We start from the raw sequence: 13,234 nt of genomic DNA, 5'->3' as shown, positions 1-13,234 counted from the left end.
GCCCGCTGAAAAGACGAGGGTACCCAAATACACCACAATATTTTAATATCAACCTATAAGTCCGATACCAAGTGTGATCGTCTATGGACAAAGTCAAGACAATACGACATTTTGATATTCACTTGATAATAGTTACGGCTCGAAACCGATTTACTATAGGATCATACAAGTGATTAGGATTTAACACACAAGTGTATTTATTTTATTAAAATATAAAACAATTATAATGCGGAAGTAAAGTAAATTACACAACACAAGATTTTGATAACGGGGAAATCTCAAATGCAGAAAAACCTCGGGACCTAATCCAATTTTGAATACTCTCAGAATTAAGCCGCTATACAAAATCTAATGCGACTTCGTTTAGTTGACACGAATTAGACTACCCCTAGATACTCAGTTTCCTCAGTATTCCCGCGCCTTCGAATTATAGAGTCATGCACGTGAAACACTATTTATTTAGATCGTATTCCAAACAAGAAATGACTGAATCTGTTTGGTAACTACTCCAATCAATCTTTGGTAATAGATATGTATGAGTTGTCTACAAAGGCTCTTCCGTTTAATCTAATAAACTTCTATATCTGGTTAGATCAATCTAAAAACTTGATTACCGAAGTAACCAATTTCCGGATTCACAATCAATCTATATAGAACTCAAAGAGTAACTATAAAGTGATGCCAATCTTATCGACTAGATAATTACATATATATCAAAGATAAACAAAAAATAGTTTGATCCCAGCAGATCAAGATGTGTGCACAAATTCAAAGATACGTAATTAAATATTCTTTGTCTTTAAATCTTCAATTGCCTTCTCAATAACCTGCACAACCCAAACTTGAATCTCCTTGTGATCAATCACACACAAAACGGAGTCTGTTAACAATGGATTATAACAAGATATCTTTAGCTCCGCAAATGGTTCTAAAGATCCCATCGATACTTTGATCTAGTTTGAGTGACCCTTATGTCAGAAGAGAAGGCTCTCAAGAATAATCAAACTAGGTGCAATCAAGTTTCAACAAACGTTAGTCGATCAAATCAATAATCGAAAATTAAAATAATAATGCAATTATCTAGTTTCCCACCAACGGTGCTCGTAGAGCTTCTTGATCCCACATAAGTCTTTAAACGAGCAATGGTAAGAGATTTCTGTTAGAGCATAGCTCGGTTGAACCCACCAAGCGTTGGTATGTCAAGTTTGGTTGTCATATTTTAGTGAGCGAAAACTCATTTTAAGAGTCGCTTGATTATGTACTAGAGTCAACTTCGTATAGGTTAGCTTGAAAGTATTAGGATATGAGATATTACAAGTATTGCGAAGACTTGAAGAAGTAAGGATCTACAACGACAACATCATCCTTCCACTTGAGGTTAGTGATATTTGACTTGAACTGTTTCATTCCCTAACGTATCTTTCAAGTCATACTTATTGAAAACAACACTGCGAAGCATGAATCATTATACTCTAGTTAGACATAGAATTAAGGAATACAATACGAGGTTTATTGCTTAACCATTAAACTTTATAGATAAGACATCGACATAATCGTTTAAATGCTATTGTGATTATGTATGGGTATAAGGTGAAGATTTCATCATAGGAAACAATGTTTTACATTTGTTTTAAGGAAGTAAATTCATGAACTTGTTTTGTGTATCGAAAGAGAAATCGCCAGGCATTGTTGGTATTGTTATTCATTGCATATCTTTTGAACTACCATTATGTGTGATTAGTATAACCGCTCATGACCTGTTTATGTTCTTGGTAAAACTATTTACAAAGGCCTGACTTTTGTATTGGTATGAATTTTATTAGTGAAACCGATCTTAAGTAATCACCTGAGATGGTATGATCGATTTAGTGTTATTGGTATTGTTGATGGTGGTTTTTACTTCAGGGATAAAGTTGTAAATTTCCCGCATTTAATATACTATCACTCTGCAAAGAGACAGAGCCGTGTAAAAGTGATGAGTGTCCAACCTCTTCACTGGCGCATTTATTGAGTAATTCAATATATTCACATGAAATTTAGCCAGAATGGTGCATGTAGCAACAATCCCAGATTTTTTGTGTAAATTTTGGCACCTTGCCTGTATTATTCAGTTAATATAAGTTTCTTTGAACGCTTTCTGTGCCGTGTTCCCCGGCTGAACCCTTAATATTGATATGGCATGACAATTTTTGTTCACTCACAGCAGAGTAGCACGAATTTCCAAGTATCAACGCTAAGGTGCTTGCATAAAGTATTCAATCGGAAAGCATACTGCTCTCTGGAACTTAAAGAACTCTGTGTCAACACATAGAATCCAATCAATTTTGTGATAATTCACAAGATCTAGATATTACCCTGACTAATTTGCAAAAATTAGGGTTTTGCGTCCTGCGCAGTATATTAGACCTTGCATGTCGAAATTAAGCCCAGGCGAACTAGGCAATTAATCTGCCATGGATTAGTAGGTGCAAAATCCTACCCACAATCAGAAAACAAGGAATAAAGGAGCCGCGGAATAGGAGCAGCAACAAAAGGAGGTGTGGCCATGCCACAGGCCAGCCGGCACCACTTGCAAGTGGCCACACCCCATGCTGCTTGAACCGGCCCCTATTCCCGCCACACACACATGAGTTGTGGCTGGGTCCATACTTGCCGGCCCTATTTCCCATCGACCAATCAAGTCGCTTTAAATCCGCCACACGGACACTATAAGTGTGGCCACACTCATACTTGGCCGCCCCCTCTTTTAATCGACCAATCAGGTCGTTCTAAACCTGCCACAGTATTAAAAGAGGCAAGGTTGCGCCAGATGGTCACAATGCCAAATTGGCTTTCCAAAAGTCGCGACAATACGCTAATTGGCATGCCAAACGTGCATGCCAAACATGCCAAACGTGCATGCCAAACGATCTGTTCCGCTCCGGCATGCTAGTGACATGCCGAACATGCTATGCCTCGCCAAAACGCTAATTGGCATGCAAAACATGCTGAACGTGCCACTTTGCCACAGAAGCATGCCGAACGTGGCAACGTATTATAAGTTGCGCGCCAGCGTGCTAACCCACCTCTTGTTCATGGACAAACGCCATAACATATTCCAATTAGGGTATTCCAAATACGGCTCTGCCTTGGCGGCATTGGTCGAAACCCTAATTTCCAGTTGCGGCCCAATTATTCCACTTTGGCCCCACAACATGCCACGAGCCATGTGGGACCCGCCAAACTCTAGAAATGGCGCCATTCTATAACCACCCGTGTCCATCCTTGTGCCTGTGGTTATTCCCATGTTATTCCTTGCCATAATTCCTTTAATGTGTCCATGGAGCCGATTGCATAAAATGCCACCGTGCCGCGGCCATGCCACACGCGCTAATTAGGGTTTCGATTATGCCAAACCCTAATTTAGATAAAGTTGCCACGCTAACTCAGTCAGGAAATTCTCCTAAGGCGTTAAAGTTTGAGGTAACAACATGGCCAATGTTGCCGGAGCCATATTTGGGTCTAACACCAATATGCCAAAATAGCTGCCATGGATACGCCAGGCGCCACTATGCCATTGGCATGCCGCTATATTTAGGGCTGTTCATGGTCGGTTTTGGTTCGGTTTCTAGCCAAACCAAAACCGAAACCAATATTATTGGTTTCTAAAAATCTAAACCAAACCAATCAATTAACCATTGGTTCGGTTTCCAAATGGCTCCAGTTGGTTTCGGTTTGTCCCAGTGGTTTTTGGTTAACCAATAATTATGTCAAACCAAAAAAAAATACACAAATTTACAGATAAAAAAATCGTAGTTGCCGATAATATTGGTTTACACAAATATACAGACAAAAAAAAAATCAAAAATAGTTAAAGCTTACTCTAATTCTAGAGATCAAAAGAAGATATATAATATATCTTAATTTAGTTATTGACAAATAAAAAAGAAGGAAGACGGGAAGAAAAAAGTCGAGTAGCAGCAGCTGTTGTTGGGGGTGGAGAAGGGAGGCGGCTGAGAGAAGTAGAAAGAGAAAGAGGGAGAGTATCATAATGAAATATTAGATTTAGGGTTTCTATTTATCCTCTAAATCAATGGGTAGAATCTAATACTTTTAAATCGACGGTAGAAACTAAGTTTAAAAATTAATTGGTTCCCCAATGGTTTTTGGTTCGGTTTTCAGGTCAAACCAAAACCAAACCAGTAATGTCGGTTTTTCAACTTTTTTTACCAAACCAATCCAAATCTAAATGGTTTGGTTCGGTTTCTTGCTTATTGGTCTGGTTCGGTCGGTTTCCAACGGTTAACCGACACCATGTTCAGCCCTAGCTATATTCCACTACGCCATTGGCGTGGGCCAATAACGCCACTATGCTACCATCAGGCGCCAACAGAATGTGGCCATAATCAATGGCCACCCTTTCTCATGAGTTACGATCTCAACCGTCCAAATTCGCCACAGAATTGACAGGCCTGTGGCAAGTTTTGGGCGACCAACCAAGACAAGCCAAATAGCATCACGTGTTATTCTTCTGTGGAAATTCTCCTGACTTTGACTTGCCACACGTAGCAATCTGCTACACATTTTCCACGAAAACACTCGAGACATCAAACATGTCACAAACTGGGGGATGCTCATCAGGGTATTGGTCTGGCGGTTTACAACGTGTGGCGTACAACACGCCCATTATAAGAAAGTGTCAGAAATCAGGGCAGTTAGTGGCGGTAAGAAGTAGTGGGTGTAAACTAACCAGTTTCCTACATGGTGGGAACGTGGTCTCTGGCATTTACACATAATCCCACTTCTCCATTACTCAATCACTCCCACTTTCTACGAGATCAGGGTGCGTTAAATATGACTTGTGTAAATAGGTTTTACCTATTTCCACAAAACAACAAGTTTTGGTCAGAACAACAACACAGTATCCAGAAAAACACCAAAGAACTGATAGCTTACATTCTGTAAGCCAGTTCCAAATTCTGATACAAATCATAAAATAGCCACACCTTCAGAATTAACCATTATGGTCTCAACACTTTCTTCACTTCCCTTCCTAAGACCAACCCTTCTCCTTCACTTTGTGACCGAAGCAAGACTGGAACGGCAATTTCTTGGTTTATGCCAGGATTGTACAGATTGATCTCTCGAATCTAAAGTACTCCCGTGCAATGCATTTGTTTTAGGTTTAGATTTGTTTCTCATCCGCACACCCTTTACCAAAACCAGCGGAAACAGTTTTTACCCATAAGCAATTGGCGACCATAATGGGAGATTAATCTCTCGGTTGTAATACCAATTTTCAATTTCATTTTTCAATCCCAATTTCAAGATGGTAGAGCTCAGGTATGGGTCAGCAACAAACCCTGATGCCACCGGCGCTGAAAACGCCCTTGATATCAACGTTCCTTTCAGTGACATCAATGTACCACCTGTCAGCATGATCAACACCCGCGGCGCCGCATACTCTACCACCAATACCAGCGGCGTAGGAAAAGTTCCCTAAGGTTTTACACCTCCGATCACCAGAGCTAGAGCCGCTTCCGCCACCCCCATTGTTTCTTCAAGTGTGACGCCCCAAGTTGTCACCAGAGCTGTTGTCACTCCACCATCAGGAAGAGATACCGGAGGATCCAGAGGAAGCCAACCCCCTATTACCATTGCTGATTTGATGGAAAGACTAGAAGTTCTTGTTAAGGCTCAGACGGACATGACCACAACTCAAAAGGAGCGAAACAATGAACATCCGAATAATTAGTCAAGGGATTCAGAATTCGAGCGTTAGATTGTCATAAACCAAATGTGACTGAACATCAATTGGTGGAGTTGTGCATTAATGATTTTTGGGGACTCTGTTCACAAAACCATGTAATCTATGATGGAGCAAGTGTGTGAGATTCTCTATTTCTCCAAGGTGCAGCGCCGAGATATATTTCGGTCCTCAACCGTGTTGCATTGGCGCTTCGACCTTTGCTCCGGGAGCCGCTTCAACGTTCTCTCCAGAAGCCGCTCCTCTTCAACTTTTCACTCCACAACCCGCTTCAACGTTCTCTCCAGAAGCCACCACTCCTTCCTGCCAAGGCTCGTTCCCGTAGCCGCCACTCCTCCCTGTAAAGGATTGTGATCGCAGCCATCCAAGTCTCTTCTGATCACAACTGCTGCCAAGAACCGTTGTTGCTCGTTTGTTGATACCATCCAGAGTTTCACCATAGCAACAACCACTACAAAGAATATTTTGTCTATGTGATGTTCCAAGCATCCCATCCAGGAGAGTACAGTAAGCTTGTACCAAATCACAGAGGTGTGGATTCAAGGCGGTGCAATCAAATTAAACTACACTTGGGGACTGAAGACTCCTTCAGGTTTAGAAGTTTAAACGCAGTCACCGCCTTACTAGTGAATGCAATTGAAGCACATATTCCACGAGAAAATAAGCTCAGGACAATTACACATGGGGACTTTTGTCGAGCTGCTTACTCACGGGAGAGCTTGATACACCTGAAGCTCAATCATGCGCGAAGGACATGCCTAGCGGAGACAGAGCTAAGTAACTATCCTTAAACTAAATGTTTTATATCCATTAGGCATATCAAATAAATTTTAAATCTCTTAGCGTTGAGACATGAAAATTCCTCAACACTCACCACTGTGTTGCCAGGAAAACTTCCTCAACACATTTTTCCTCTTAGTATTGAGACGTATAAATTCCTCAAAACACACTAATGGGTTTCCAGGCTTGCTGCCTCAACACACCTTTCCTCTTAGTGTTGAGACGTGTAAATTCCTCAACATTCACTACTGTGTTGCCAGTCATGCTGCCTCAACACACCTTTCCTCTTAGTGTTGAGACGTGTAAATTCCTCAACACTCACTACTGTGTTGCTAGGCATGCTTCCTCAACACATCCTTCCTCTTAGTGTTGAGACGTGTAAATTCCTCAACACTCAATACTGTCTTGCCAGGCATGCTACCTCAACACAACTTTCCTCTTAGTGTTGAGACGTGTAAATTCCTCAACACTCACTACTGTGTTGCTAATCATGCTTCCTCAACATATCCTTCCTCTTAGTGTTGAGATGTGTAAATTCCTCAATACTCACTACTGTGTTGCCAGACATGCTGCCTCAACACACCTTTCCTCTTAGTGTTGAGACGTGTAAATTCCTCAACATTCACAACTGTGTTGCCAGGAAAAATGCTTCAACATATTTTTCCTCTTAGTGTTGAGACGTTAAACTCCTCAACACTCACCACTGTATTGCCAGGCAAACTTCTTCAACACGTTTTTCCTCTTAGTGTTGAGACGTTCAAACTCCTCAACACTCACCATTGTGTTGCCAGGCAAAATACCTCAACACATTTTTCCTCTTAGTTGTTGAGACGTTCAAAATCCTCAACACTCACCATAGTGTTTCCAGGCAAAATGCCTCAACACATTTTTCCTCTTAGTGTTGAGACGTTGAAACTCCTCAACAATCACCCTTGTGTTGCCAGGCAAACTTCCACAACACATTTTTCCTCTTGGTGTTGAGACGTGAAAATTCCTCAACACTCACCACTGTGTTGCCAGGCAAACTGCCTCAACACATTTTTCCCCTTAGTGTTGAGACGTGAAAATTCCTCAACACTCACCATTGTGTTTCCAAGCAAAATGCCTCAAAACATTTTTCCTCTTAGTGTTGAGACGTTCAAACTCCTCAACACTCACCATTGTGTTGCCAGGCAAACTGCCTCAACACATTTTTCCTCTTAGTTTTTAGACGTTCAAACTTCTCAACACTCACCATTGTGTTGCCAGGGAAACTGCCTCAACACATTTTTCCTCTTGGTGTTGAGACGTGAAAATTCCTCAACACTCACTACTGTGTTGCTAGGCATGCTTCCTAAACACATACTTCCTCTTAATGTTGAGACGTGTAAATTCCTCAACACTCACTACTTTGTTGCCAGGCATGCTGACTCAACACACCTTTCCTCTTGGTGTTGAGACGTGTAAATTCTTCAACACTCAACACTGTGTTTCCAGGTAAACTGCTTCAACACATTTTTCCTCTTAGTGTTGAGACATTCAAACTCCACAACACTCACCACTTTGTTGCCAGGAAAACTGCTTCAACACCTTTTTCCTCTTAGTGTTGAGACGTTCAAACTCCTCAACACTCACCATTGTGTTGCCAGGAAAAATGCCTCAACACATTTTTCCTCTTTGTGTTGAGACGTTCAAACTCCTCAACACTCACCACTATGTTGCCAGTAAAACTGCTTCAACACATTTTTCCTCTTTGTGTTGAGACGTTCAAACTCCTCAACACTCACCATTGTGTTGCCAGGCAAACTGCCTCAACATATTTTTCCTCTTAGTGTTGAGACGTTCAAACTCCTCAACACTCACCATTGTGTTGCCAGGCAAACTGCCTCAACACATTTTTTTCTTGAGGTTGAGACATGAAAATTCCTCAACATTCACTATTGCATTGCTAGGCATGCTTCCTAAACACATCCTTCCTCTTAGTGTTGAGACGTGTAAATTCCTCAACACTCACTACTTTGTTGCCAGGCAAACTGTCTCAACTCACCTTTCCTCTTAGTGTTGGGACGTGTAAATTCCTCAACACTCACCACTGTGTTTCCAGGTAAACTGCTTCAACACATTTTTCCTCTTAGTGTTGAGACGTTCAAACTTCTAAACACTCACCACTGTGTTGCCAGGTAAACTGCTTCAACACATTTTTCCACTTAGTGTTGAGACGTTCAAACTCCTCATCACTCCCCATTGTGTTGCAAGGAAAAATGCCTCAACATATTTTTCCTCTTAGTGTTGAGACGTTCAAACTCCTCAACACCCACCATTGTGTTTCCAGGCAAAATGCCTCAACATATTTTTCCTCTTAGTGTTGAGACATCCAAACTCCTCAACACTCACCATTGTGTTGCCAGACAAACTTCCTCAATACATTTTTCCTCTTAGTGTTGAGATGTTCAAACTTCCCAACACTCACCATTGTATTTCCAGGCAAACTGGCTCAACACATTTTTCCTCTTGGTGTTGAGACGTGAAAATTCCTCAACACTAACCATTGTGTTACTAGGCAAACTGCCTCAACACATTTTTCCTCTTAGTGTTGAGACGTTCAAACTCCTCAACACTCACCATTATTTTTCCTGACAAACTGCCACAACACATTTTTTCCTCTTAGTGTTGAGACGTTCAAACTCCTCAACACTCGCCACTGTGTTTCCAGGCAAATTGCTTCAACACATTTTTCCTCTTAGTGTTGAGATGTTCAAACTTCTCAAAACTCACCATTGTGTTTCCAGGCAAACTGCCTCAACACATTTTCCATCTTAGTGTTGAGACGTTCAAACTCCTCAAAACTCACCATTGTGTTGCCAGGGAAACTGCCTCAACACATTTTTCCTCTTGGTGTTGAGACGTGAAAATTCCTCAACACTCACTACTGTGTTGCTAGGCATGCTTCCTCAACACATACTTCCTCTTAGTATTGAGACGTGTAAATTCCTCAACACTCACTACTTGTTGCTAGGCATGCTGCCTCAGCACACCTTTCCTCTTAGTGTTGAGACGTGTAAATTCCTTAACACTCACCACTGTGTTGCCAGGTAAACTGTGTTGCCAGAAAAACTGCTTCAACACATTTTTCCTCTTAGTGTTGAGACGTTCAAACTCCTCAACACTCACCATTGTGTTGCCAGGAAAAATGCCTCAACACATTTTTCCTCTTAGTTTTGAGACGTTCAAACTCCTCAACACTCACCATTGTGTTGCAAGGAAAAATTCCTCAACGTATTTTTCCTCTTAGTGTTGATACGTTCAAAATCCTCAACACTCACCATTGTGTTGCCAGGCAAACTGCCTCAACACATTTTTCATCTTGGTGTTGAGACGTGAAAATTCCTCAGCACTCACCACTGTGTTGCCAGGAAAACTGCCTCAACATATTTTTCCTCTTTGTGTTGAGACGTTCAAACTCCTCAACACTCACCACTGTGTTGCCAGTAAAACTGCTTCAACACATTTTTCCCCTTAGTGTTGAGACGTTCAAACTCCTCAACACTCACCATTGTGTTTCCAGGCAAAATTCCTCAACACATTTTTCCTCTTGGTGTTGAGACGTGAAAATTCCTCAACACTCACCATTGTGTTGCCAGGCAAACTGCCTCAACACATTTTTCCTCTTAGTGTTGAGACGTTCAAACTCCTCAACACTCACCATTGTGTTGCCAGGCAAACTGCCGCAACACATTTTTTCCTCTTAGTGTTGAGACGTTCAAACTCCTCAACACTCGCCACTGTGTTTCCAGGAAAATTGATTCAACAAATTTTTCCTCTTAGTGTTGAGACGTTCAAACTCCTCAAAATTCACCATTGTGTTGCTAGACAAAATGCCTCAACATATTTTTTCCTCTTAGTGTTGAGATTTTCAAACTCCTCAACACTCACTATTGTGTTGCCAGGAAAACTGCCTCAACACATTTTTCCTCTTAGTGTTGAGACGTTCAAACTCCTCAACACTCACCATTGTATTGCCAGGAAAACTGCCTCAACACATTTTCCTCTTCGTGTTGAGAAGTTCAAACTCTTTAACACTCACCACTGTGTTTCCAGGCAAACTGCTTCAACATATTTTTCCTCTTAGTGTTGAGACGTTCAAACTCCTCAACACTCACTACTATGTTGTCAGGCAACTTGCCTCAACACATCCTTCCTCTTAGTGTTGAGACGTTCATATTCCTCAACACTCACTACTGTGTTGTCAGGCAACTTGCCTCAACACATCTTTTCTCTTAGTGTTGAGGCGTACAAATTCCTCAACACTCATTACTGTGTGGTCATGCACACTGCCTCAATACATTATAGTGCTGACGGCTCCACCACCTCAACACTCATCTTTGTATTCAAGGCTCGCTGCACCAACACTACATGGCACCAGTACTCCGTGTCCAAGACAGACGCGCGCCAGCACAAAGATTGTGGATTGCTCATGCCTCTTACCAAAGGTCAATCGAATTTTCCTGGTAATCTTCTCATGTCTTGGCTTTTCGATTTATTATCCTTGTATTTCACCATCTCATGCTTACTCCGCAACAATGTCACTGTTACGTGCTAAGCAGAGGACTTAATGTCGATGGTGGTTTTTAGTTCAGGGATAAAGTTGTAAATTTCGCGCATTTAATATAATGTCACTCTGCAAAGAGATAGAGCCACGTAAAAGTGCTGAGTGTCCAACCTCTTCACTGGCGCATTTATTGAGCAATTCAATATATTCACATGAAATTTACCCAGAATGGTGCATGTAGCAACAATCCCAGATGTTCTGTAAATTTTGGCACCTTGCATGTATTATTCAGTTAATATAAGTTTCTTTGAACGCTTTCTGTGCTGTGTTCCCCGGCTGAACCCTTAATAATCATATGGCATGACAATTTGTGTTCACTCGCAGCAGAGTAGCACGAATTTCCAAGTATCAAGGCTAAGGTCCTTGCATAAAGTATTCAATCAGAAAGCATACTGCTCTCTGGCAATGAACTTAAAGAACTCTGTGTCAACACATAGAATTCAATCAATTTTGTGATAATTCACAAGATTTAGATATTACCCTGACTAATTTGTAAAAATTAGGGTTTTGCGCCCTGCGTAGTATATTAGACCTTGGCTGTCGAAATTAAGCCTATGCGAACTAGGTAATTAATCCGCCATGGATTAGTAGGTGCAAAATCCTACCCACAATCAGAAAACAAGGAATAAAGGAGCCGCGGAATAGGAGCAGCAACAAAAGGAGGTGTGGCCATGCCACAGGCCATCCGACGCCACTTGCAAGTATCCACACCCCATGCTGCTCGAACCGACCCCTATTCCCACCACACACACATGAGTTGTGGATGGGCCCATACTTGCATGCCCTATTTCCCACCGACCAATCAGGTCGCTTTAAATCCGCCACATGCATACTAGAAGTGTGGCCACTCATACTTGGCCGGCCCCTCTTTTAATCGACCAATCATGTCGTTCTAAACCTGGCACAGTATTAAAAGAGGCAAGGTTGCGCCAGATGATCACAATGCCAAATTGACTTTCCAAACATGCCAAACGTATCGTTCCGCTCCGGCATGCTAGTGACATACCGAACATGCCATGCCTCGCCAAAACGCTAATTGACATGCCAAACATGCCGAACGTGCCACTTTGCCGCAGAAGCATGCCGAACATGGCAACGTACCATAAATAGCGCGCCAACGTGCTAACCCACCTCTTGTTCATGGCCAAACGCCATAACATATTCCAATTAGGGTATTCCAAACACGGCTCTGCCTTGGCGGCATTGGTCGAAACTCTAATTTCCAGTTGTGGCCCAATTACGCCACTTTGGCCCCACAACATATCACGAGCCATGTGGGACCCGCCAAACCCTAAAAATGGTGCCATTATATAACCACCTGTGGCCATCCTTGTGCATGTGGTTATTCCCATGTTATGGCTTGCCATAATTCCTTTAATGTGTCCATCGCGCCGATTGCATAAGACGTCATCTTGCCGCGGCCAAGGTTTCGATATGCCAAACCCTAATTTAGCCAAAGTTGCCACGCTAACTAAGTCAGGCAATTATCCTAAGGCCTTAAAGTTTGATATAACAACAGGGCAATGTTGCCGGAGCCATATTTGGGTCTAACACCAATATGCCAAAATAGCTGCCATGGCTACCCCAGGCGCCACTATGCCATTGACATGCCGATATATTCCACTACGCCATTGGCGTGGCCCAATAACGCCACTGTGCTACCATCAGGCGCCAACAGAATGTGGCCATAATCAAGGGCCACCCTTTCTCATGAGTTATGATCTCAGCCGTCTAAATTCTCCACAGAATTGCCAGGCATGTGGCAAGTTTTGGGCGACCAACCAAGACAAGCCAAATAACATCACGTGTTATTCTCTTGTGGCAAGTCTCCTGACTTTGACTTGCCACACATAACAATCTGCCACACGTTTTACACGAAAACACTCGAGACATCAAACATGTCACAAAATGGGGGATGCTCATTAGGGTATTGGTCTGGCGGTTTACAGCGTGCAGCGTGCAACACACCCATTAAAAGAAAGTGTCAGAAAGCAGGACAGTTAGTGGCGGCAAGAAGTAGTGGGTGTAAACTAACTTGTCTCCTTCACAGTGGGAACGTGGTTTCTGACATTTACGAGATCAGGGTGCGTTCAATATGACTTGGATAAATAGGTTCTACT

Source organism: Papaver somniferum, chromosome 6 (assembly GCF_003573695.1).
Source record: "Papaver somniferum cultivar HN1 chromosome 6, ASM357369v1, whole genome shotgun sequence".
Taxonomy (NCBI): domain Eukaryota; kingdom Viridiplantae; phylum Streptophyta; class Magnoliopsida; order Ranunculales; family Papaveraceae; genus Papaver; species Papaver somniferum.
Note: the sequence above shows the minus strand (reverse complement) of the source record.